The sequence below is a fragment of the Cygnus olor genome, chromosome 2, assembly GCF_009769625.2.
Source record: "Cygnus olor isolate bCygOlo1 chromosome 2, bCygOlo1.pri.v2, whole genome shotgun sequence".
NCBI classification, from domain to species: domain Eukaryota; kingdom Metazoa; phylum Chordata; class Aves; order Anseriformes; family Anatidae; genus Cygnus; species Cygnus olor.
This window is the reverse complement of record NC_049170.1, coordinates 93,653,092-93,680,605: the sequence shown is the minus strand read 5'-3', so window position 1 is coordinate 93,680,605 and position 27,514 is coordinate 93,653,092. Positions and strand designations below refer to the sequence as shown.

Below are 27,514 nucleotides of genomic sequence, written 5' to 3'. Positions count from 1 at the left end.
TACACACCTTAGATGGAGAACGCTCAAGGTCTTTCCTAGTCTGAAGAAAGGATATACATTGATATACATTGGTAATTTTAAGTTGGCTGAACTGAGGTAGACTTCTTAGACTTCTTTCAGTCACTTCCTTGACACAAGGTGATACTCTGTCTAAAGGATGCAGGTCCAAATCTAAACTGTAATATGCTCTCAGCGCTCAATGGGAAGCTAGCAGAGAAGTGGAAAAATACAATAAAATGCAAACCAAAGGATCTTCCTCTAGTTCAGAATACAATAATATAACCATATCTCCTCAGTCAAAGCTGGAGAGTTTTGTCCAGTGGCTCCATAGCTATCTAGATATAAAAAAAAAAAAAAAGACTATCAGAGGATCTGGCAATATGATAGTATTTTGTTGAACCTGTTTTGTTTGAGAAGACTTGTTTTGAGAATACACGTTGAATTCTATATGTGTTTAATTTTATCTTTAGAAATATTTCTTAGATGTGAAGTTGCATAAGTAATTTGCCTGTTTTATGTAATGTATTTGGCTTTATAATCATAGCTTTTATTGCTAGGTATTTTGAATTTGAGTTATGGAACTAAAGTAACCGGTTTCTCTGCCATCCTTATTAGTATTACTATAGATAAAATAGTCCCACAGTGACCCAATTAATTTCCCAAACCTTTAACATTAAAAAGCCTGTTCCTGAGTCAAACAGGATATTTACAATTCTGATAGTATATTGCTTAAACTTTGCTCTCAAGATTCTTATTAAATTTTAAATTAGTGGCAATTTCTGAAAAAAAGGAATACATATACTTGTGACATTGAAGATACAATTAAAACATTTTTATATTTTTGTTTGTTTTTTACCTTTGGCTCAGAAACACAAGAGTTCAACTGTATTTTTTCATTCCATCAGTCAAGAAAGGCTATTATTATGTCAAGCCACATTTCTGAGACAAACTTGCAAATAGCATTAAACACATACAGTGTCAAGACAGGTCATGGTGGAAATGCAGATTAGCTCAAGTATTTTATGTTAATAATAATGTTTTGGTTGTAGTTGAAATGAAATTGTATTTATAGTCATGAAATTGCATTTCTAGTCATATATATAGTCATATATATTCCAGAATTCAGAATAAACTCAAGAAAGTGGAACAATAGCTATTTTATTTTAACATGTTACTCAGAAAAAAATAAAGAAAAAAAAGCAAGCTAAATATCCCTATTTAAAAAAACAAAAACAAACAAAAAAACTTATATGATTGTAATCTGCTTATTCAGCAACTCTTTTATTAATACATGTATTAGTAACTGTATATCTATAGATGTACTTGTTTTTAAGGGCTCCATAATATGTCTCTAAAGTTAAAATCTAGTTCCTTCATTCAGGTATTTGCCTTAATGATCAACTACTCAGTAAGCAGTGAACCACAGTCAGGAACTCTGAAACATGCACTCTTCCCTTCCTGATTCCTCTCACATGCAATTGTTTGTTAAATGTAATATTTAAGTTTGTTAGTTTTGGTGGAATAAACTGGCTTAGAAGGATAGCATGTTTACACATGACTAAAAGTTAAGTGGGTTATCAAGGCTTCAAAGGTATAGAATCAACTTAGTTCATTTTCATTACAAATACTGACTCAAACATTTCTTGGGCCTTTAACTAAACTTATGGGGTGGGGAAGAAGTAAGACAGTAAAATGTTTATGAAGTAAATTACTGAGTTCTCCATTTTCTTATCAATACTTATTCCCCTTCCTATAAACTGAGGAGAGTTTTTATAAAAATGATCTTTCTCCTAATTTTTTAGATTGTATTAAAGATGTCATCTTTTGGAGGAGAGGAGCAAGAGCTGAAGAGGAGACTATTATCTGAGGTGGCTTATAATGTCTTCTTTCCTTTTCCTTTAAGACACAAGGAGAAAATTCAGAGAAAATGGGAAGCAAAATGGAAGCAAAGATTTGAAATTCTGACTTTGGTTCTTCCTCAGAGCTTTGCGCCTGGAAAAAAGAACAACACATTAACTTAGGAGGCACTCTAAAATCTGGTAAGCTGTTTGAGATATTTCTTTTTGCTTATTTTTATCACTGTCTTATAACTTTGTTAAAATAATAATAATAGTAATAATAATAGTAGTATTGATAAAACATTGCTTGGATACATTAAAACACTTTTCGTAAGCCAAGCAGAAAAGCAATCCCCTGAAAAAAAGATCAAAGAGAAGAAGTAAATCAAGAAAGAAAAAATCAGGACTCAAAGGAGGGCAGGAGCATCACAGAATCACAGAATCACAGAATCACAGAATCATCTAGGTTGGAAGAGACCTCCAAGATCACCGAGTCCAACCTGTGTCCTAACACTAACAAGTCCTCCACTAAACCATATCACTAAGCTATACATCTAAACGTCTTTTAAAGACCTCCAGGGATGGTGACTCAACCACTTCCCTGGGCAGCCTATTCCAATGCCTAACAACCCTTTCAGTAAAGTTCTTCCTAATATCCAACCTAAACCTCCCCTGGCACAACTGTAGCCCATTCCCCCTTGTCCTGTCAGCAGGCACGTGAGAGAATAGACCAACCCCCACCTTGCTACAGCCTCCTTTAAGGTACCTGTAGAGTGCGATAAGGTCGCCCCTGAGCCTCCTCTTTTGCAGCACAATCCCAGCTCCCTCAGCCGCTCCTCATAAGACTTGTTCTCCAGACCCCTCACCAGCTTCGTCGCCCTTCTCTGGACTCGCTCGAGCACCTCCATGTCCTTCTTGTAGCGAGGGGCCCAAAACTGAACACAGTACTCGAGGTGCGGCCTCACCAGAGCCGAGTACAGGGGGACAATCACTTCCCTAGCCCTGCTGGCCACACTGCTTCTTATACAAGCCAGGATGCTGTGGGCCTTCTTGGCCACCTGAGCACACTGCTGGCTCATATTCAGCTGACTATCAACCAGTATTCCCAGGTCCTTCTTGGCCAGGCAGCTTTCCAACCACTCATCTCCCAGCCTGTAGCGCTGCTTGGGGTTGTTGTGCCCCAGGTGCAGGACCCGGCACTAGGCCTTGCTGAACTTCATACAGTTGGCCTCAGCCCATCGGTTCAGCCTATCCAGCTCCTCCTGCAGAGCCTTCTTACCCTCGAGCAGATTGACACACACCCCTAACTTGGTGTCATCTGCAAACTTACTGAGGTTGCACTCGATCCCCTCATCCAGATCATCGATAAAGATATTAAAGAGAACTGGCCTCAGTACTGAGCCCTGGGGGACTCCACTAGTAACCGGCCTCCAACTGGATTTAACCCCGTTCACCACAACTCTTTGGGCCTGGCTACCCAGCCAGTTTCTAACCCAACAAAGTGTACGCCAGTCCAAAGGTTTGAACTCCGCTTAAATCAGTTATGTCTTCTAAGTCTCTCTCTTGCGGTGTTGTCCTCAGTACATTTTTAAGACTCAAGCCTCTCGTCCTTGGGAACTTCCTCCATCCCTTCTCTCAGCTCCAGAGTCCGAAAGTCTACCTTCTCTTTCTTTCATTTTCAATGATATTTTCTGCAGTGCTGGGACTTGCTTTGTTCTCTCAATTTATAGCCCATACTCCCTACTTTGCCATATTTGAACCATGCCGTAAACCCCTTAGTTTGGAAATTCTGAATGTTTTTGCCAACTTCACTGCAGCCTTGTATGCAGGGAGCTCTTTTGTTCCTTAGGGTAACTTGAGAGCTTAAAAGTCTAACTGATGTCAGGAGGTAGATTTCTGTATGGATCATCCAGAGTGATTTGACCTCTCACTCTGCCCCCCCTAACCTGCTATGTCTTTTGCTCTTGTATTTTCTACCATCATGCTGCAGTACCTGACTACCTTCGGATTTCTCATGCATGAGCTAGGACCTTACCTTTCTTACCACCAGAAGTCCTTTTTCTCATAGACTTTCATCCTATGTAAGTTTGGCTCCACTGCAGCATGGAGCTAAGCACATAGCCATGTACCCATATATCAGTGAAATAGCTAACTATGCTTTCTGATGCTGATAGCCTTGTAAATAGAATTTGCATGCAGAACTTTCTAGTCTTACTCTTAATATTACTTCTTTACAGGAGTGGTGGGACAGTAGTCAGTACTGTCAGGATTGTAACTACTTTTAAGTTTTTATTTCTTTTCTATACTAGACAAGTAAAGAAGTGAATTACAAACAACATTTGCATATTCAGACAACTGACATATATAAAAAAGATAATATATATGAAAGGTCTAATGAAGCCTAGTTTCCTACAGACTCATCCATTGATCATTACCCTTGTTGTACACTCCCAACAATAACCCTAGCTTCTCCTCTACTATGTTTTCTGTTGTATCCCAAATGGGGAGAAGATAGTATGTACTGTTAATAGTCCAGAGCTACCAGTGTCATCATCATTGCAGATGTTATGCCCATCTTTATGAAAACACAGATTGATAACTGAAGAACCAATGACAGATTCCATCTTAAAATAACTTTGTAAAGTTAGAGTAATTACCTTCCAATCCAGTTAAAATGCACACAAATTTGCAGTGCAGATGAAGAAATAACTATTTTTTTTCTCAACATTTTTATGTAGCTGCCTCAAATGAAAAAGCAAATGGCATTATGACAAAGAGATACCTGCATTCACATCAAGCAGGCTATATACAGTTTGAAACTCATTTAAACTAATTTTTTTTATAATTTTGTGTGGTAAAATGCTTGGGATATATATATATATATATATATATATATATATATTAATGTACTTATTAGCCAAATAAATTACCAGAAAAAAAATAGTTTGTACAAGCCAGATCCCAGAACTATTTTATGAACAAATCTTGGATTAAGATATAGTTGTGTGCTTAAAATAAAATAAAATATTTTATGTGCATAAAATATTATGCAGGAAGATAGGAAGATTTTTCATGTGCATAAGATATATCATGTGAGCTTTTCAAAATCAATCAGATACTGTTTTGGGATTTGAAACACCCCCAAAATTGTAATGATAACAGGCTGATATTCAATAATTAGATGCATTTCTTTTGTTGCTTTAGAAAAGATGTTGCTGATTATGTCCCAGCAACTTGAAATAAAATTCATCAAGTAATGGCTGATACTTTTTGCTGCCTTGTTCAAGTTCTTACAGGGTTGGGCTTTTTAAAATTAACTTTGTTGTTTTTGTTTGTTTGTTTGTTTTCTGCTTGTTGTTTTCCAGTGGCATAACCTTCATAGCTAGTATCATGACTCAAATCAGCTGATGCATTATTAATTCAAAATTAATCGGATTGTTTAAAAAGAAGCACATATAAAACATACATTTGAGGCCTCTACCAAAGCTTCTCCTTACTATATTCTGAGCAGTGCCTCACTCCACTCTAGGTTAGTTGAGTTAGACACAGTCTTCATTGTTTTATCTTTGCAACTAGCTCAGTCTCACTTCTGAAATATCCTTTCTCACATGCAGTTCATCAATATTATTGTCAAGGACATAACCTTACTTTAATGTCATTTTAAAAGTAGTAGAAAAAAAAAGGTTTTCCTCTGTTAATTACAGATGCCAGAAGGCATTGGTCATGTAAATTCAGTCTTCATGATACCAGCAGCACTTCAGTGGTTTGACCCATGCCCTTAGTGCTAAGTGGGTGGATTACCAGGGCAAGCAAAAGCTTCAGTGGGCTTTAGCCTCCAGCACTGCATGAGTCAAGCAGCTCAAGCTGAAAATGCCTCCAAGCTGAGGTAACTGCCTTTTGCAATGGAAAGGGGAATAATTAAATCTAGGAGCCTGACCAAGGGGGTCCCTAAAGTCCTCATGACTTTTTGGGGTGGTGGAGAGTCCTCAGTATCTGTCTGCTCATGAGTTCCCTGGGGAGCTTGGGAGTCCTGGGAACACTGGTACCCAGTGGGCTCCTGCCAGGTTTCCCACTTCACTGAGCTGACCTTCTGAGCCAGCTGTGAATGTGGAAGTCACAAAGCCAGAGGATGATTAATTAAAGGCTGAATCACGATGCACAAGAGATTGAATTAATGTGGAAACTCTAAATGGAACTCTAAGTATTTGACTCAACAGCCAAATAGTCTCATTCTGTGTTTGCTTGTTGATTGGCTATCTGTTATATCTATATCTATCTATCTATCTACATATATTTTAGAAAATAGAGCATATTTTCTCACCTACAAATGGAACTTTCTGGAAAATGAATGTGTGTTCTCTTAAAAAAAAAAAAAAATCAATGTTTTCTCACTGCTTTGCATTAGAAGAAAAACAAGACTTCTAAAAAGCTACAATCCTCTGTGAAAATAACTTAGATGTACTCTAAATGGAGGCCTGGGAAGAGATGCTAAGGGAGTGACAGTAACTCCACCACCTGCTCCTTTGGCAGTATTACAGTGCCTTCCCCAAAGAGAGGGATCTGGGAGTACAAAGCCACCCTCTGGAAGCCTGTGTAGGGATTTTTTCCCTACTATGATATAGTTGCTTACTGGTTAGGTCTAGGCACATTCTCCTGACTGATTTTGTCCCTTTCAGTAGTCAGTCTGTTGGCTGTATGCCACCATGCTTAGAAACCCAGCAATCTGCAACAGCATTGTGAGAAGGTCTTGGGTTTCTCTCAGCCCTACCTCTTTGAGGATTCACTCTTTTCTTTCTGGTTTTGGATCCACACCAGAATGTCTGGCTTCACCAAAGTTACACAATAAACTTAAAGTCAGGAATAGACTGATGTACTCCCAGTCCACATACATAGTGGTATCATCCTGTTCTCTGTTATCTTATTCCTATTTCTAACATTTGGTAGTTGGCAGACCTGATGCACTGTTTGAACATATTACAAGGTAAAGAAGGAATCTTAGCATGTGAGGAAAATGACATTAGGCATGCTAAAGAGGTTTTCATTTTCTTATGATGAAAAAGTTCACCAAAGATTAAATGAAATCTTATATCACTGATTTTGGCTAAATATTCACAATCACATTAAAGCAATAGCAATAACAAAACCAACAATGCATAATTAATTTTATTTTACTGATTCCCGCAGTGATCATGTTTGTCATTTTTTAATTAATTGTGAAAACACATAATCATTTTTTTGTCTTGCATTTGTATGTAGTACATGGAAAATTAGATTAAAAATCACCTAGCTGAGAACTGAGTTCATACTTTCTAACCTTCAGCATTACAGAGTTACTAGACCTTGACTGCTACTACAAATCTGAAATTACCACCTTGCAGGTATGCACGTTTGGTTAACACTTTAAATTAAGTGCCTCAAATAGGAATTTAATTTAATTTTAAGAGGGGAACTATTGTATGCTAATTAAACACCAAATCATTTCTCAAAAGGTATTTACCACGGTTTAACAACTATGTAATAGAAATAGAGCATCTATGTAGTTGCTCACCTTACGTAAACAGGCTTTTAATAATCAATGGAAATTCAATTAACATAAAAAAGATCCCATGAATGCTCAGTAAGTATATATATAAATCAGCATTTAAGGCCTCCATTTAAAGTGCTACTAGCAGTGTAATATTTTGTTATATCTATTCCTTCCCAGTTAGAAAATTTGTCATTACCTCACATTTGCAGAGTTTTCCTTTTTCCCTGTTATGCCTTAACAAATTTGTGAACAATATTCCTTTAAAACTACTTTTTTTTAAGACTTACTTTACTGTTTCATTCATACATATTCAAATGACCAACTTTAATCTTATTTTTTTTTAATGTTTAAAAAGAAGGTTAGATAATGGCTGCGATATTATGTATAGCTACAGAGGGCAAGTTCTAGTTCCATGCATCCCTTTTTATCTCAAAAACTAAATAATAACACCTCTGTGTATGCGTATATTTAAAACTATATCACATTTTGGCAATCCAAATCCATCAATACACTGCAAATCAAAGTAATAACAGCATAAACTATATCCCCAGAAAAGAAAATTGTCATGTGCTACTCCAAAATGAAACAAATTTATTAAAGACCAAGAAGCTTAAATCTGGATCTTTATTTTGTTTTAAAACAAAACAAAACAACAACAACAACAACAAAAAACAACAAACAACAACAACAAAACAAGAATGGGAAAGTTGGAAGTAGAAGATTGTCCATTCATGTTAGAAAACCACATGAAAGTGCTTGAGCATTTCTGAATTATTAGTTGAAGCTTAACAAGGAATGTGATGTAGAATTATCTTTGTTAGTGAAATAAAATAAAAATCACCACTTGATTAGGGATTTCTTGACACCTGCAACTTTGGTTTCGTTAAATTTGAAGTTTTTTTTTGTTTGTTTTGTTTTTTTTTTTAATGCTAGCCTTATGAATAGGAGCTGCTAGGACTGAATTAGTAGGTCAGTCACTCTTAATTTCAAAGAGGTGAACAGGGACAGAAGTGTTAGAGAAGTAGAACTGTTCAGCTAGAGCACAGTGTGCCTGAGAATGAACTTGAGAGTTGGTGGAGAGAGAAGCACGTGCCCTGTTCTGCTGTTAATATCATTGGTAGTATATCACATGTACTACTGTCAAACCTGCCATATCCCTTCATCTGTCTGAATAACTTCAGATCATATTTGTTGTTACCCACCTTTCGCATCCCCTTTGTTTTTTCCTGCCTTTTTCCCAGCACAACATAGGTTGCGCTTCCTTCATATGACTTGTCTGTGCCTGGATCCTGCAGTGTGATGCAGAACACCACCTACCCTGTGGCCATCACCTTCTGGGAGCTTCTAGGGAGGTCAGTGTGGTGTTATGATGATTCCTGTATGCTCAGGGAGTATTTGCCCTAGATCTTCGTTCTGCTCATCCACTGGAGCCATGTTTGGCTGAGCCCCTCCAATGACATTAACATTCCCTTGACTCAGAGTCAGTGTGAGGAGCATATTTTGAGTTGCTCTCTGGTGTCAAGTACCTAACTGTAGAGTGGAGTGAGGTTTCTGTCTTTATCAGATGCTGGCAGAGAGGAATGTTCATCTCGTTAGCTGCCTAACCAGTTCTTTCTCAGAAAGCAGAGGACGTTCATAACAGGAAACTTTTGTTTTGAAATGATTTGTAGGAGATCCACACTCAAAATTCATTTTTCTCACAGATGACTTGAGCACCCATAAGCAGTATGCTTTCACTACAAACTGCACTAAGGGGATAGAGCCCCTCTCCACAAACACGTTATGCTGAATTAGACTTTTTTCTAACAGCTTTAAAGGGGAAAATAAAAACATATTATGAACGGTTCAGTAATACATCTGCCACTGGGGCTTACCTTGATGCCTTTCATACAGAAATTTTCAACACTGTACAAGATCATAGCAAAGAAACATTTTCTATTCTACACATCTGGCTTTTAAATACTGTTTGATATTTAAATAATAATAATAAGAAGAATAAAAGTTAAAATATGAGCTTTAAAAGAGTGAGTGGGGAGACTAATGAATTGCTACCAGAAGAGAGAATTTTGTGTTGCATAGTGGATGGAAATCTGTATTAAATGACCGAACAACTTTAGTCAAATGCAAGATCTTTGTAAATTCTTCATTCAGTTCAACAATGGAGCCTCTGCAATGTCAGGACATTTACAAGTAATTCTTATACTAAACTAGAATAACTAATGCTTTTTCAATGAGATGCTGTTTACTGATATTTTTTTAAGAACAAAATCCACAAGCGTACAAGTTAAAGGAAAAAAAAAAAAAAAAGAAAAAAATGGCAGAGTGAAAATATAATTTTGGTTTGAATAGTGAGAATTGAAATGTGTTTTTTTTTTTTTTGCCTTTTTTTTGCCTTTTTTTTTTTTTTGGTCAAAGTAGGAGCTACCTTGATGTAGATTAAGATTTCATGAACCATTTCTCTGTAGAAATGAAGTCATGCAACCTCCTGAGTATTTTAACAAAAAATCAATACACAACAAATGGGTAGTGTATAATTTAGTGGGGGCCTATACAACACACACACAAAACCCAACAAAATAAGGAAATAAACCACCATTTAACAGTACATATCTCCAGTCCCTGGTTGAAAAGAACTCAACCAATGACTGTACCCCAATAGTCACGTTAGCCCTAAATCACTGAATTCAGTTTCTTTCAGAATTTGGTAAGGAATAGGAAAAAATACCAGCTCTGTGTGGGCGTTAAGGTGGAGAGATAGAATGAAACTAGAGTGAAAAAAAAACAGTTTGGAAGGCATAACCTCCTTCCCTCTAGTAGCATTGATTTCTAGAACAGCCTCTGAGTTTTTACAGTTTTTAAAGCTCTAAAATATGATCTCCACTTCTGTTTTTTAGCCTGGAAATGGAATTTGAGGAGTCAAATCCCACAAGAAAAGTTCTTTTTGAAACACTTCCAAACCAATCTGGAAAAAAAAGAAACATAACTTCAGAGAATTTAGGACAGCCTTTCATAAACATCAAAACATTTTTGTTCTGTTTACTGCAAGAGATTTGAGGTTAAATCTTTAGTAGTATCTTAGGGAAATACCAGCATTAGATTGTATGTGATGTCTTAGGCTTAGTGCATGAGAAAACAAGAGTAAGCCCACAGAAGTACATTTCTATCTCAGGCAATCTGCAACCTCAATCTGTGATCAATTAAAATAAATATGTATCTGTTGGATTTATTATTTGCAAGATTCATCTTATGTAAGTACTTCAGGTTTATAGTAAAATAGTTTGGTCCTAAGCTTAGCTGGGGGTTGATATCAAACCCTAAAAATCAAATAATTACAACAGTAAGCACAGAAATTGAATCTAGGATTAGAAAGAACACCCATTTGGGGGCTCGTCTTTTTTTTTTTTTTTTTTTTTTTTCCCCTACAGATATTAAAATTGAATTAACTGAAAATTGAATTGAAAATGTAGATTTGTAAAAGATGTTTACATTAGCCCTATATGAACATCTTAGTGGTCTTTGAAACAAAATTATTCTGGAACCAACAGATACAGGTATAAGAATTTGCTATAAATTAAGCAGCTGTCAAGTCCCTTAAAATCTTTAAGTTGCAAAAGCACTTTTTTTTTTCTCTGCTAATATTCTGCCATGCTGTTTTTTTGTTTAATAAACATAACATTGAATTTAAAGCTTTGTTGTTCTCTGTGCATCCAATTTCATATTTCGCTTTTCTATATCATGTGGAAAACATGCCTTTGTGTTAACTCTTAAACTCCTGACATCACACTTAAATGGAAGGGATGCTACTTTGTTCATACTTTTAATCTAGCTAACAATAGTGCAGACCTGATGGCACATAAGTTGTCTTTAAAAGGAAGGTTGATTTTTATTCTTTTTTTTTTTTTTAATAATCATTGAGTGTAACTTTTTAAATAAATTTAGGTTCTGTCTTTATTCATATGGATGGGTAGGTGTTTGTATGTGTGTATGTAATTAGGCAAAAGATTAGATTTTAAGGTGATTTAAATCACTGTAACTCCATTTCACTGCAGTCTCACCAAACAATGCAATGCAAATTTACAGCATTTAAACATCTGTTCCACTGTTGTTAGTACTTGTTTTCTGTGGTTGTGATACAAAACACTACTTGAAGTACAACTAAAGAAATTCATAAAAGGAAGAGAGTTACTGAAATAATTGTACTTTACTCCACTAAAATCAATGTCATTTTTCATTTCATTTACATGCTTAAGCCAAAACTTTTAAAACTTCTGCATGAAGAAAATTCTGTCAAATGCTGAAAAGACAATTTGTATATTCAAATGTTTCAATATAAAACATGAAGAGATCAGATAAGAAATAGGATATTTTTGGAACATTATACAAATACAGAGATTTGGAGAGATGAACAAGGTAAGACATGTTTATTGACTAACCAAAATACTTCTTGATATTAAGTACCCAAAGTTACTCTCTATAACCCTTATTTAGGCACCTGAATTATTTATCTTTTAAACGAATGAGACACTTTAGTCCCTTAGAGTTCAGCAACATTTGAGTTAAGCCAAACGCTCTTTGGTTTCACCACTGGAGGAGAAATATCTTTTGTGTCTGTCTTCACCATGTATGCATGATAACTATGAAAGGACCTTAAATGTAGTATCTGGCTATACATTCAGATGCATCACTATGCTTGTAAAAGCTAAAGTCAGTAATAGTGTCTATAACTTTCAGGCTCAAATAGCCAAGCTTCAAACTATACATTGAAATAACCTACCAGAAGTGTTATTTCAAAACTAGTGGGAGCTACATTTCTACATATGCTTTGAAATCAAGCCAGTATATTTAGGTGCTTTCATATAGATTTAGAACTTTACCTTTAGGCATCTAAAATCTGTGGCCACATCTATTTTGAAACATCTGGTAACGTCAGGAGTAGTAATTCATGCTTATTTGAGGTCTGAATTTAAATTTCTCAGCTTTGGGTTTCCCCTTTACCTCCCCATCTCCCACAACTGTGTTTAATGTCTCAATCCACCTACCTCAGCCTATTTTTATGTACTATATCAGTTAACAAATAATAGGCAAATTAATGTTAACATCCACTTTAATATCTAAATTCTCGTTTTGGGACTAAACATTGTTTCCTCTGACCTTTAAAGTAAGGTAATAACAATAAAAAAAAAGATGTTTTTTCTTTTATGAAGTAGTTGGAGAGGAGCATTCAACTCTTTTGTTCAGCTTTTGTAGTTAAAACTTTCCCATTAAGTGGTATATACAAGTTCAATTCCATCTTACTTTGAAATGAGTTAAACATTTATTTTCACATTTGTACACAGCAGAGGTGGTAGTGGTGGTGGCGATGGTAGGGAGAAGAACAATACGTGGAACGGTCTGTGCATGTATGTACATGTAGACTGCAGTCTATGTTGAGCTGATTAAAGGCTGTTCACAGAAAAGAAAATAAGGAATTGATTTTATTTATTTATTTATTTACTTTCTTCTGAAAGTGCAAAAAGGAAAAAAAAAATACTACTAATAAAAAAATCCAACAGATTAGACTTTGTATTTTAATGTTTAGACTATTCACTGTGAATTAGGAGACTTCATTTCCACTCATTGCTCCTGGTACTTTATGACCTTTTTCCTACCACCTTACTGTATAAACTGTGCCAGAACATGCTGAAGTACATGTTAAAAAGAAAAAGATGAGTTCTACTCTTTAGGTCAGAGAAAAGGTTCTAGGATTTGTTTCACAAATGGGTTGAGGCATCCCCCTGAAAGCCTGAAAGAGATGAGGTGCTATTGTTAATATCTTTCTATTGCCAGTAAGAGATGTCATTCCAGAATTTTAGTTAATAAAACTCACTTTAGGTATCTGCAGTTGCAGAACTACTTTACAATCAAAATACATATTTATCTTGTGAAAGAGACTCCCTTTTGTGTGTGAATTTTGTTATCCACACTAGTGAAAAATATTTCCTTCAAGAATGTTCAGAAATATTCAGTTTATAGAGTAGCACAGGAATTGTTACTTTTCTTTTAATCACTTGCAGTTTTCCGAAACACTTATGATCTCAACCTGATTAGGGATTATTGACATTTTTTCCGGCATTCTTCCATCCCTCAGAAAATATTCTGCAGTTATTTCATCACATTCTAGCATCAACAGTAAAATAGTGATCTGACAGCTATTTTTGCTGATAAAGTTATTATATCTTTAATTATTATTACATGTTCAAACAAGATGTCATTAAAATGAACATTTAAATACACTCTTCCTTTCGCATAAGTATTGCCAAATAAAATTGTGTTGAATTGTGTGGTTTCAGTCTTGGCAAAATTATACAAATGTAATCCAATGTATAGCTTTTTATATCATGTGTTAATTTTTTAAAATGACAGTTAAATAATTAAATTGGAATGTTAACAGCAGAGGTTCTTTCTTCTGAGAAAATTACATTGCCATTAATCTTTCTTCTTGCTGATGCTTCACCTATAATGCCATCAGAGTTCTAAAATCCAAAGCTGAGTACAGAGTTTTAATTTTAACTTTGCAAATCCTACAGCAATATAAAATCAGGATGATACTCCAAACTTTATCATAATTATGTCACATAACATTGAGATTTTAATAATGCAATTTATTTAATGGCCCAGTGAATTCTTTACCAGTGTGAAATAAAGTGGTATATTCTGAAAAATGCCCAAACCTAACTCTTGCACAGTTCTATCTCACTTTAAGAGATCTGCAGTTCTTAGGACTTAGAAAAAATTGTTTTCCTTTTTCAATTTTAGTTTGGTGTTAATCAAAATATTCTCCATTTACACAAATTTACAATGGGATAGTAAATTTTATGTAAGTGTTGAACTAGTACGGAAATTAAAAATTAAAGTAATGAAATTAAAATATATAAGGCAATCCTATTTTTTTAAAATATATTTTTAATTTATTTTTGGTTCACAAAAAAAAATTGGGAGATTGACCTCACTGGGCCATATGATATATTCTGATATATAAATATTCTGAGAATATGATCTATTCTGAGAAATAAGTTGTATGGCAGTAAAATTTTTCAGTGTATATATTTACATGCAGAAGATGCTTTTCACTACAACTGTGTATAACAGGCCATGCAGGGATTAGTTCAACCAACAGTGAAGTGCTATCACCTCCAGAGTAAAATGTGGCAGTTGTTTAACCATGTACATAAATGACACAAAACAATATACAGTGAATTAAAAGTATTTAAATACTTCATTCAGTTGAAACTAGAGAGAAAACTTAAGTTGGCATAATGTATTTGAAGTCAGTTTGGACTTTGTCCAGGACGCTGCAGTTAACAATTTTAGCTCTTATGAAATCTGCCACGGGATATCTAATTAGCCCACTTGGTCAGCATCTTAGATTTATGTATCATGCACAGATAATACCTCCAGCAGCATCTTAGTATGGCATTGATTCAGTATGGAGCCAGAATGAAGAATGCCACCTACTGAGTGACCAACTCCACTTCCTACAACAGCTGGGTTTTCCTTGGAGGTCTTCCATCCCAATTACACAGCAGGCCCAGTCTTGCTTAGTTTATGAGATCTGACAAGATCAAAGCCCAAGATGGTATAACTACAGACTTATACTGTCTTGTGTATTTGACTTGCTAGCAAATTTATGTCAAATACATGTATCAAATGATTTCCAGTCAGATGCATTGTAGGGGTGTGTGTGTGTGAATGTATGAAAGGAAAAGAAAGAAAACAAATTATTACAAAAACCAACCAACCAAAACAAACAAACAAACAAACAAACAACATCCCCCCCCCAAAAAAAAAAAAAAAAAAAGAAAAAGAAAAAAAGCACACAACTTAATATTGCAGCAGTCTTCAAACTTCCCTTTGTCTTCTTGACCCTAAAGCAGTGCTCAGTTCTGTCTTTTTGTTGTTGTTGTTGTTTTGTTTTGTTTTGTTTTGTCTGCACTGAGGGAATGAGAAGAGAGAGACCATCTCTGTTAGAAATTAGTAAAATTATTTTAATACACATGTAAAGCTTCTCTGGGTCTCTACTTAATCTTTTATTTTGACCAGTATTCTTTTTCATTCACTTCAAAACAGGTGTTCAAAGCATCAGGACAGTCAGAAATCCAAACCAGGTAGGTGACCTTAATGTAGAACTTCTTATACATTTGTTTCCATTGAAATTAATAGAGCTTGAATTATTCTAACACATCACCAAATAAGCAGGAGGACACATTACTCATTTTTCCTCATAGTATCAATCAGAGAGTTGTGCTGGAAGCAAAACCCACCAGTGCTCTTCCAGTTTTAGTTTAAATAGATCAATGTAGTTGAGGACATTGCTACTGTTTCAGAATTTATTGCATGCACATATGGTGAATGTGCCCAAGCTTGCTGTGCTCACTGTCCCTTGGTAGCTACTGATATGGAGATCTGTCCTCTATACCATCACACTGTATTAATCTCTAGTAAACCAGTGTGTGGAGCCTAGTGTAAGAGTACCCAAATATCTCTAAACGTTCTGCAAGCTGTCATTTGGAGCAGAACAAGAATAGTTCAATATCATGTCGCCATACATAAAGGAAAGGAATATCCTTATGTTGGCTGGATACTTTGAAATTGCCCTTCTCACAAGGCAAGTTTTGAGGTAAGAGGAAGAGTTTATTTACTACAGCTGAAGTACTAAAGGTGTGGTTCCTAGACTCCTCTCTGATTTAAACACTTCGCTCTGCATCCTGCTCTCTCAGCCTCCAAGGAGTCCAGCAATCCATTATTTATCAGAACACAATTTGCCAATTGTCCACCACTACTTGCCACCATCCCATTATATTTGCTAATGGAATAAGTGTAGCTGTCTCTGCCTAAACCATAAGCAGAGTGAACTAACAATCCCACCTGTAATTAAGTAATTGTATACCAGTTATGTACCCTCTTTGATAAAATATTCCCTTGTGCCTGGGGGGGTAGACCTTGTCCTTCAGTGTACAGCTTCAGCGCTCCAACATCTCACAACTGTCTACTGGTGTGGGTACTTTGTCCAAGTGTATCTGTGAGAGTAATGTATGAAGTTTGCGGAAACTGTCACTTCAGGATGGCAGTTGGTTTTTGCTAAATAACCTCTCATGTGGCTGGGATGGTTACCACAACAGACTGAAGAAAACTGCTGGATGTAGTACCAATGATGCTTTTAAAGGACTACAGGGTAAAGAGATTTTATTTTCATGGCCAATGTTTTCCTAACAATAATGAAATGAATACAAACTGTGCTTAGATCCTCATACCTGAGTCACAATCAATGCTTAATGGGGCCTATATTTACAGCAACAATTTTTTATTTTCCAATCTTCTCTTCCGTGTACTCGAATCTTCCATAAAAGTCAAAGTCAGAATTATTTCTGTCTGATATCTCCCAACCTGTCCTCATCAAGGAAAGCAATCAGCTAACATGATTTGGTAATACACTTATCATTTCACATTGGCTTCCTTCCTTATATATCAATATATGCTTTCACTTTCCCCTGTAGGATTTGCAGATGACAATTTCAGTATCCTGATTTATATATTTTTTTTTTGCCTACTTGCCTACTTTCAAAGTCTGCTTATGCTTCTAAATTGTTTACAAGTGACTATAATGAACTAGTGATGAAGTTTCTCTGTTCATTTTTTATTCCTTGTGGCAATGAAGACTGACTGAGAAGCACTGCTTTGGTATTTCTTTTCAACCTTGTACAGCATACTAATAGGTAGGTGGATTGACAGGTAGACTGATATTGTCAGGGGGAGGGGAAGGGAAAGATTGCTTGACAGAACCTGTATTTATGGGATATGTATAGTATGTCTTTAGTTTAAATCTATTGCTTGACCTGTGCTTCAGTACTTATAGCCGACAAAATATACATATAAAATTCAGAATTTCAGTTTCCAATACTAATAGAGAAAGTACCAATTCAATTCAGAATCATTTGCTTAGTAACACTTCTTACCATGTTTTATTTTATTATTATTATTATCATTATTATTATTATTAAATGTGTATCAACTATAATAACAGTGGGTTTGGGTTTAGATTCAAAGCTCAGCTGTGTTTAGAATGGTAGTTTTACTTTTTTTTGCATACTAATATGTCACTGTCAATTTTGCTGCCAGTGTGTGGCAGATATGCATTTGTTCGTGTTATAGGATCTGTGGATAATATGTTTCAGATTAGCGTTATATATCTAGTTCTTAAAGCTGCTCTTCAAGTGGTGTTTTAGTGTTTTTTTTTTTGTTTTGTTTGTCTGTTTGTTTTGTTTATTTTGTTTTTTGTTTTGTTTTGTTTTAATAAAGATATTTGTTCATGAAATAAAAGTATCAGGATATTCCCAAACACAGTAAAATTATTCTTCAGCTCAGATTTCTGCTCTTATCTCACTTATTCTGTCTGCACACTCACTTAAAAAACAAACAAACAAACAAAAAAACCTCAAACATTTCTCTTTTCTGCTTCAGAAAGCTGAGATGTTATGAAAGATGTGATTGAGAATCTGAATGCTCAACAGCATAGTCCATAAAGTATCTTTTTTGGCACTTGTGAACTGAACTGGGACAGCACAGCTGGATCTGAACATTAATTCCTCAATAATTGATGATTAATCTATTAAAGTTTAATGGAGAGTTGATAAGTAATGGTCTGGCTGCCATGTCACCTGAGTGTAAATATAGCAAGTTGCCTGGAAATATGCTTTTTCTTTCGTCCATCAGAACCAAACATAGAGGAGTGAGAAAGAAGGAAACAGAAGGACAGGCAGGAGTAAAGACTTCTGTGAGAACAGAAAAGTGTAGGTCACAGAACCTGTGTGTGTCATGGCAAGTGCAAAGCTCTTGCAACAGTCTTAGGGAGTGACTCACAAAGATAGACCTCTCATATAAGCATCTCATGCTTTCACCTGCTTCACTACAATTCTGTACCACATAGCAGCACTCCACAGGCTTTTGGAGAATATCAGGCTGAGCATGAGCTTTTATGAGCACATTTTCGGAGCAGATGCAGTTTTTAGTGAAAACCAAACCAAACCACCAACCACCACCACCACCACCACCACCAAAAAAACAAAAACAACAACAAAAGACCACCACCACCAACAACAACAACAACTAAAACAAAACAAAACAAAACAAAAATAAACTACTTATGATAAACTAAGTAAATTTGTTTTTGTCTTTTCTATGAGAAGCTGTTGGAAATAGCTGACTGCAAATGCCATTGTGAAGTGGCAATGTCTCAGCAAGATATCCAGGAGCTGCTCGTAATGATCATAACATGATTTCTTTAGGGAAATCTAGAGAGCACATAGCACAAGCACCACATTTAGCACAAATAGATAATCCTGTCTTGCAGTTATCATAATGTCTTTATGTGTGTAGGGACTGTGTTGTATTGTGGCCTTGAGTTTTATTGCAGCCAGCAGGATTACATTTGCACGTGTCTGAAATTTGCCATTGTGGACAAGACTGGTATTTTCCATTGCTTTTGATTTTGTCTCCTACCAATTACATACCATTAGGAAATGGGAATTAAGAATGTGTACCTCTTTCCATGGCAAATTACCAACAAATATATTTGTTGCATTTGAGTATTTGTCTATTTGCTATTTATAAGATGATTTACAATGTTTTGATCTTTACATAACTGGGTAGATAAAATAATTTAAAATTAAATTATTTCATCCCATTCATTTGTAGTTACTCTCTATTGTGTTTTAAGATGCCAAGTAGGGCAGGACGCTTATTGTCCAAAACAGTCTGGGAAACCTACACCATGCTTAAGAGCTCACCAGCTTGTAAAGTGTGCAACTGAATAGTTCATATTTGAGGTCATCATTTGCACGTCTGTTCAGAAATTATATTTTCTGGTTGTATACTTTTTGTTTATGATGCAAGAGTGTCATCCATCTTCACTGTTCACTTTCATTTGCCACTGTGAGGAAAAATGTCTTCTAGTCAAAATAGAGTACTAGTTGGCAGCTATATTCTGGATTCTGATGGAAAGCTGCATGAACTCAAGTAAGTTGTTTAACTTAACTTTGCTTCATTTACCACATTTGTGAAAATGACATAATGATATTCTTGATATATCCCGAAGTTTAATTCACTGATGTCTGCAAAGAATTTAACCTACTATGAAGTTTATGGAGAATGAAATAACATTCCAATTGTAATTGAATGACCTAGAGTCACTGGGTTGCTAGAACTGCTCACCTTGTTACTTTCCAATATATTTAAAAACACGAAGTGGTAAGTTTTAGACCCAGCAAGTGAATAAGACTACAGTTGCATTCTCCTTTATTTCAAAACTAAGAATTATTCACTCAAGAATTCTCAGACACTTGAATGTTTTAGAAAATAAAGACTGTATGATCTTTGGCTTACTGGAGCAATTTTATAATTCGTGTGACAATTATACATGGAATTAATGCATAATACAACTACAAACACTTTAGCGTGAAAAACTTTATCAAAGGCGTTTTGTTACAATTGTTCTAAATGATGAAAACATGAGCTTAAATAGACAGTATAAGAACAGAAAACTGGAGTGTGATTTAGAAGATTATATTGTAATAAAACCAAGTATTTTTAAAGATATATATACTTCAGGAGGGCAGAAAAAAAAAATATATATATAAATATATATTTATATATATTTATATATATATTTATATGTAAATACTTAGAATAATATTTTATTTTTAAGAAAATATATTTTAAAGTGTATATGGCATGATCACAGTTTCTATGTGGAAAGAGACGTGCTTAGGGTTGCTACTGTAAGTGATAGCAAATCTTGTGCTGAGGTCTGTTTTATGGGTTTCTGAAGAGGTGGAGATTTTCATTTATTAATCATGCACCTCATAGTATCCTAAGGTAGAAAATATAAAAGGTATTTGACTGTTGTACTTGTAAAAGTATGGGAAGTATAAATGGAGTCACTAAAACATGCTAGGCAATGATTCAAAGAAATTCTACTTCAGCTTAAAAAAAAAAACAAAAAAAACAGAGATCTAGAATAAAATCTCATCCTGGTAATCTAGACAAATGTAAGGATTTACCTTTGTTTTAGGTATTTCTGAGAGTTTACTTCCTAAGAAAAAGAAGGAAAAAAATCAATCAGCAACTGTAAGCTGGTGAAAGCATTCCAGGTGCTCTAATAATGCATAGCTGGATGTAGATTTGTCATTGACTGAAGTCTGGACATTTTGTGAACACCTTCTCCACTACATTAGGAATAACAACACATGTAATACCAGGCATGTGTTTACCTGTTTAAACTAGCCATTGTAGCTCAGGCAGTGTCAGCAATAGTTCTGCATCCTCTTTGGGTTCACCAGTAACATTCAGTCTCAGGGGGACTGCTGGTGTCTCCAGCAGACTGAGTCTTAGCCTGGGACTCAGGTCATACTTACTTGGGAATTTTATGCCATCATATTCTGCATTCAGACCTTCCTTTCAAGTGTCTTTTTTCCTTCTGCTGGCACAAATAGTAATAAAAGCTTTATTCATGAACTGTAGAGCTGGAGGAGTTTGTTTTCAGCTTGCATATTGCTGAAATATGACATCAAGGAAGTGTCTGTTTGAGTGGAACAATGACAGATGCACAAAACATACTGACATATAAGACAGAAAAACAAATGGCTTGATTCAGAGAAGGAAAGCTCACTAATTCATGAATACATTTATTTTATGGTTTATACCTCAGATCTATTAAATGAACACCAAAAATGGTAAATGGACTGTGCTGAACTTGAGTAACTTCCCAAGTTGCACCAGGGGAGGTTTAGACTGAACGTTAGGAAGAATGTCTTCATGGACAGGGCGGTCAAGCACTGGAATGAGCTGCCAAAGGAAGTGGTGGGCTCCCCATCCCTGGAGGTACTTAAGAGGCATGTGGACATGGTTTAGTGGTGGAACTGAGCAGGTCAGGTTGATGGTTGAACTTGTTGACCTTGAATGTCTTTCCCAACGTAGATGATTCTATGATTCTAGGATCTTCTATCCTTTTAATGTTTGCATTTTATGAGATTCAGTTTGTATGCAATGATTTTCATCTTCCACTTATGAACAAAACTGTAGCTACACACGTTACATAATATTAAACGTACCTTAAAAGTATATGAATTCTTCATAATTAAAGATGGCTTAGAATAAACTTGTTCCAGAAGGACAAGGTACCTCTGCAACAGGCTATCGAAATAACAGCTTGACAAAGTCTGCAATTGAAAATGTCCAAAGACCAACCAGACTCAGATGCCACTGCTGTAAAAGTTAAAATCTATCTGGGTTCTTCATCTGCCAAGCTTGTCCCCTGAGTGGTTAAATTGTCAGGCTCCTGTGCATGAACTGACACGAAGAACAAGCCAGAGGGGCCCATGTTTGACATCACCAGTAACACAGTAATGTCAGATGCATCTTCAATGGAGTATGAAGACTTCTCAGCCCCCACTGATCAGTTTTGAGACTGGGGAAAAAAATAAAAAAATATATATATATTTTAAACAGTACGAAATATGTCTGATTTATGACCTTCCATAGTCTAAAATTGTTCTTGTGATGAAACCATTAAGCCTTCAAATAGATTTCACTATTTCTTTTTTTTACTTTTTTTTTTTTAATTTTTATAATTTTCATTTTATTAGAGTTGCTTTTTTGTTTTGTTCTGTTTTGTTTTGTTTTATGTGCCAAAGGCATTGGAAAAGTGTATTGTTCTTTATAAAACCCCATCTTTCTGCAGAACTGTAATTTGAATGCCTGAAGCCTCCAGATTTGAATTTCAGCAGGGTCATTAGGCTTTCAATCTTCTCAAGTACTGAAAGTAGATAAAATTTCTTTTCTAATGTAGCTGAATGTTCAGATAAGACAAGGAAAAGGGATGTCTGATTTCTTTGGAATAGGGATTGAACTTCTTATAGCATCATCTATGAGTAGTTCCTATAATTTTTGTCAAAAGTTTCCCATGTTGTTGGTTCATTGGTCAGCCCAATAGAACTGGACTATCCTGTAAAGAGATTTCAGTGTTAGCCTTGTGTTTGACTTTTGGAAGGGGGATTTAAAAAAAAAAAAAGTATGAAAATAAAATAAGCAAAAGACAAATATGCCTAGAAAACGTAATTCGGAACATAAGTATGCATGTATATTAAATATTTGTTTCCTGTTCAGCCCTCCCTTTGCTAGCACAATGTCCCTTGCTCTCTTGGTCTCGTGTTACAATTTAGGGATTGATCCTCTCATCATTGTGGATTTTGTGTTCTGGCTTAAATTCAACTTTTCTGAACATACATGACCGAAATAGCCAGCAGCATTTCAGATTAATTCTCCATAGTGCTGTGTGCAAAAGCATCCATATTAACCGAACCCATTTACTTTCATCCTTTTTCCGTTAGTTTTACAATGCTCCAAATTTGCCAGGCAGGGAAATGAGCAATGCAAGCACAAAACTAAAAGATTGTCTACTGTGTAGATGTTTTATCATTTTGTATCATCAGATGCTTTACTATCAAACCTATATTTTTACCAAAACCGTTTATAGAACATCCAAGGAGCTGAACCAGACCAGCCTTTGGTTTGTCACCATTCAATCCAGTACCTTCTCTGTCAGCAAAATCTATGTTTGTCTGCCTTAAAACATTAGCATCCCTCAACTTCTCCACATGCCTGATATTTTCTGATATAACACCACATTACATATTTAACCAAGGTATATAAATCCTATTATGAACACCTGGGATAAGGGGAAATTCTTTAAAGTTATTGTGTTGAATGACTGCAAAGACGTAAGATAAATTATTTTACTTCCTGAGAAGAAAGTGCATATGATAACAAAATATGTTATTTAATTTGATTATAACATTTTACCCATTGTTCTGACTAGACACTTAAGATCTGTGTTCTGATGTCTGCATCAAACATTGTTTTATTGTATCTGTCTTCGCTCTAATTATATTGTGAGGCTACATGCAATGTGTTCTCTTCTACATCCTGTACTTTTTAATTGAAGGAGGGCAGTAAGAGTGTCTGTTTTTATATGTCAAGAGCATTTCAGAATATGTAGGATGCAGGTAGTGGGAGGTACATGCTGTATATCACTTCCAGAAAAAAATAGAGAGTAACATTTAAATATTTGAAAAGAAGTAAAAGAGATAAGTAAATAAAATTTAAGTACATTTCAGAAAATTCATTTAATCAAAATCCTTCTATTCCCTTTGAGGGAAAAATGGTTAGTGCAAGTCATATAACAGTTTCTACTTGGTAAGAAAGCTCCAATGACATTTATAACAGGTTTAGCAATACAGGCTTTTGTAGGAAGTACAAAGCCCACTAGAATATGATTTCAAATTTTTCAGTCCAAAATTCCATTGTAAACAAAACAAAACAAAACAAAAACAAAACAAAACAAAACAAACAAACAAAAAACAACAGCACAGAGGGAAGAGCAAAGACATATAAAATATGTCTAAGAATAATCATTGATGTGATTTCAGTATTTCAACACATTATATTCATTCTGTGCTGTCTATTCAATACCATCCATATGACCACTCTGTAGTAAACTGTGGAAGTTGCCCTAACACATTTAATACATTGAACCAGCTTTAAAATGTGATTCTCTAAAGTGGGGTGTTAGGAAGGAGGAGTGATACAGATGATGTTATGTTATGGCAGGATGTGTTTTAGCCTGTCAAATAGTAAGTGGATATGTAAGCTGTTGTCATTAGTTGTGAACTCTCTTGAGACAAGGACCTATTTATTCTTGGTGCTTCATGAAGGTCCAGGCACATTTATGGACCCATATAAATGCATTCTCATCAATCCCTTCTTCCCCCTACACTTGTGGTCTAGGATTGATTAGCTTAGATAATTTTCTTGCTGAAGCATTTGAAATAATTTCCTTACTTACCAGATGTTGTGGTTTAGCCCGGCTGGCAGTCAAACACCACACAGCCGTTCGCTCACCCTCCCCCCTCCCTCTCCGGGATGGGGGAGAGAAACGGGAAAGTGAAGCCTGTGAGTTGAGATAAAGACAGTTTATTAAGACAGGGAAAAGAATAACAACAATAATAATAATAATAATAGTATTAATAGTAATAATGTGTACGAAATAAGTGATGCACAATGCAATTGCTCACCACCCGTTGACCGATGCCCAGCCTATCCCCGAGCAGCCGGCCACCCCCCCACCCCGGCTAGCCACCCCTATATATTATTCAGCATGACGTCAGATGGTATGGAATACCCCTTTGGCCAGTTTGGGTCAGCTGTCCTGGGTCTGTCCCCTCCCAGCTTCTGCTGCATCCCTAGCCTGCTCGCTAGCAGGACAGAGAGAGGCTGAAAAGTCCTTGGCTTGGTGTAAGCACTGCTCTACAACAATTAAAACATCAGCATGTTATCAGCGCTCTTCTCATTCTAATCCAAAACATAGCACCCTGCCAGCTACTAGGAGGAAAATTAACTCTGTCCTAACTGAAACCAGGACACCAGAAAATATATATATATATATATACATACATATATATATACATACATATATACATATATATATAAATAGCAGAGAGGTTTGCCTGCAGGGTATAAAGACAACTGTTTTTCCCTTTAAGATTTATTTCTCTTCCTGCTTCCCTTATTCCAGTTCCAGTATTTACATTCATATACTAAGGTATTAAAATCAAGGACTCTACTTATCTACCCTGTGAAATACCTAATTTGTTTAGCTTCAGTGCACAGAAGCACAGGCGAGTTAACACAGGGCTCTCATAGAAGTCTTACATCTTGTCACAACACAAAGCACCTCTTGGATGGTAATACACTGTGGGGCTTTAAACCTCATGCATTTTGCAAATATGACCTGAAAACATTTTTATTTTTTTTTTAGATTAGAACACTCAGTTTCTTTGAAATTTGTAAGGTAAAAGTGGCTAGAATTTTATTTCAAATGTTTGTGAAAAATGGTTGCCCCAAAGTTCTTAGAAATCACATTTTCTTGTGAAAAAACAAAAACAAAAACAAAAAAAGTAGGTTCTAATATTAATGTTCACTGTTTAATTTACTTTATTAAAAAATTAAGAATACAGAATTTTCATATTTTGTACAAATAAAGCTTTCTCCCAATTTCAAGTTTAAATATATTTGTTCTGAAATCTAATTTTTTAATAAAGTTATTTTTGTCATAAATTGTGAATCCAAGGCCACAATGAATAGATGAAGTGTTGAAATAAGCAAGTAATAGTTACTGCAGATACAATTTTTGAGTATCCTGTCAAAAAAAAAAAAAAAAAAAAAAAAAAAAGCAGGCTTTTGTAATCTAAACTATTAAAAAATACAAAGGTAAAAAAAAAATCATGAGGCTTAATTTTCAGATGGTTTAGAATATGACTTCAGTAAAGACCAGAAAGCACTTACTCAATCTACTAGCTTATTTTATATTAATAATCATCAGACCAAGAAATATTTCTCTGTGCTTATTCCAGGAAACTTCTCAGCTATATAAAAAAAATGTGCAGCAGTTGCACCACCTATTCTTCCTATGGTTTCTATCTCCAAAGAAGGTAGAAAAATTTATTGTCTTGGGTCTGAAAGTTGCCAAGCAGACCTTCCTTTGGGAATCATCTTCATTACTGTCATTCTTAGAAGCTCAAGTCATGGGCCAATACTCCCTAGTGCTAGTCACTGTACAAACAAATTATGTAAAGCTGTGTTTTTAATATAATGCCAGCCAAGACCGAATTAATGAAAATAAATTACAACTGTAGCTGTATCTGCTGCAGAATAAAAGCTAGAGTACTAACATCATTAGTCTTCTGCAGGAATTACTGCATGAAATAAGTAAAACGATACAGTGAACTGAGTACTGTAGTTCTAGTTTCTAGAAAAAAAGAGCAAACTGGTGATTTCTACTTCTCGTCCTTTGTATGTGCTACCTTGAATTTTTATTGTTTCTATTAATGCTGCTCTTTCATTTTATTTTAAGTGACTTTGACTTTCAGAGTAGATTGATAGATGAATGCAGAATAATTTTCTGTGACTATCCTGCCAGCATTAGGGAGGAACCACTTTACTGTCTGAAGCCACTATCCTGCCCTGCTCCCTGGTGGAGGGAGTACAGAAAGTGTCCCCAAGATGTCAGCTTTAGCTAGACAGGCCATGCATGGAGGTTTATGGCTCATATATGAAGCAGAAGATGACATCTGATGTTGTCTTTAAAATACAGTTCAAATTATTTGAAAGAAAGCTATATAGCACAATTTAAGAAATGCTCCGTGTTCTCCCTGAGTTCATAATGATGAAAAGAAATCAGAACAAAAGCATAAAAGATTGAATTATAGCAGGTAATTCAAACAAAATGTTTACTATGCTAATCCGGTCTGCCACTCCCACTCAGTCTGAATGATAGTTTATTTAATAAGCAATCTTATTGAAGTGGGTTGGTTAGCCATTGAGTAAGTGCTATTCTGTAGGAGGAAGACTTGCAGATTTCAGGAGGTAATGAGTACAATGTAATGTTTAATCCTTACAGCTTGCTAACAAGTGAGCCTTCGGCTACATCCAGAGACGCTCACACACGCGCGCTCATCCACACACACACATACATACATACACACACAAAAGAAGGAATTTGTATTTTCTACCAACTTGATGATCTTTTCCCCTCCTGCTAAAACATTTAACTTACATAATCTGGAGAGGTTATTTACTCAGACCATTTCGTATCATAATTACTTAGTTTTCTTCTCTACATTTTCCATTTGGCAGGCATGAGAAGCAACCAAAACCAAAAGTAGATTTAACACAGTCTTTGAAAGATTTGAGAAATACATGAAGTTGTCGTCTCTAAACAGGCGTATAAGTAAGTATACTACCAGTACTTTCAGATAGAGATACACATTTAGAAGCAAAGACCCTACACAATGCATTCCTGCAGATAAATTCTTCAGGGCACAAAGATGTCTAATAGGTTCTTGTAGATAGATAAGAGCAAACACATTTATTGTGAACTAAGTGCTTACCCTCTTATCTAATGCTATCTCTGAAATGCTTGTGCTGTTTTACTTGTTTGTCTTCTCACCACTGATGTATTTGTTTAGTGTAAAAGCACATCTCCCATGATGATAATTGA

At 35.4% G+C, this 27,514-nt stretch overlaps 1 long non-coding RNA gene across 13 annotated transcripts in view; it reads left to right on the top strand.

Moving 5' to 3' along the window:
* The first annotated feature begins 1,902 nt into the window (after positions 1–1,902).
* LOC121065940 overlaps positions 1,903–27,514 on the top strand; it is a 101,180-nt gene continuing 75,568 nt past the window's right edge. For 5 of the 13 annotated variants that reach the window (XR_005817420.1, XR_005817418.1, XR_005817413.1 and 2 more), the window contains exons 1-6: positions 1,922–2,039; positions 7,159–7,216; positions 10,260–10,916; positions 11,616–11,775; positions 15,472–15,509; positions 17,060–17,117. This is a non-coding gene — a long non-coding RNA (uncharacterized LOC121065940). Of the gene's footprint in view, positions 2,040–5,542; positions 5,725–7,158; positions 7,217–10,259; positions 10,917–11,615; positions 11,776–15,471; positions 15,510–17,059; positions 17,118–27,514 lie in introns of all 13 variants that reach the window. The other 8 variants (XR_005817417.1, XR_005817409.1, XR_005817412.1 and 5 more) reach the window with 8 other exon arrangements.